Below are 664 nucleotides of genomic sequence, written 5' to 3' on the forward strand. Positions count from 1 at the left end.
AGAGCGGGGCCTGCATCCGGCGCGAGGCGGCCTTCAGGCACGTGGTTCGAGACGACCTCACCCGCCCTAGCCCGGAGCGAAAAGACTTTGAAATATTCAAAGTCCAAGGAACACTGGCAGAATGGGAGGACCGGCCGCCTCCTTAAACACAGGCCGGAGCGACCGAGCGGGATCAGCGGCCCGCGCGGAGGGTCTTTAAAATGTACAAAGTCCTAGGAACAATGGCAGAATCGCTCGACGGCCGTCTGCTCCCGGCGGCCGCGGTGGAAGGACTGTACACCCCACCCGGGGACGGCTGTCTGCTCCCGGCAGCCGTCCTTCCCCCCCACCCACACGTTGACCGACACCGGCCGAGGGCGAAAGGCTCGCGGTGTGGAAGGATCGTGGCCACGGCTAATCTAGCGATGCCCGCGTTGGACGGTCACACCGCACGACAGAGCGGGGCCGCATCTGGCGCGAGGCGGCCTTCAGGCACGTGGTTCGAGACGACCTCACCCGCCCTAGCCCGGAGCGGAAAGACTTTGAAATTTTCAAAGTCCAAGGAACACTGGCAGAATGGGAGGACCGGCCGCCTCCTTAAACACAGGCCGGGCGAAAAATATGCGAATGTTGGGTCTCATCCAAGAAAGGGAGTTACCGGCCGCCTCCTTAAACACAGGCCGGG

This window comes from Syngnathus floridae, unplaced genomic scaffold (assembly GCF_059516105.1).
Source record: "Syngnathus floridae isolate MCC-2025c unplaced genomic scaffold, RoL_Sflo_1.0 HiC_scaffold_173, whole genome shotgun sequence".
Lineage (NCBI taxonomy): Eukaryota > Metazoa > Chordata > Actinopteri > Syngnathiformes > Syngnathidae > Syngnathus > Syngnathus floridae.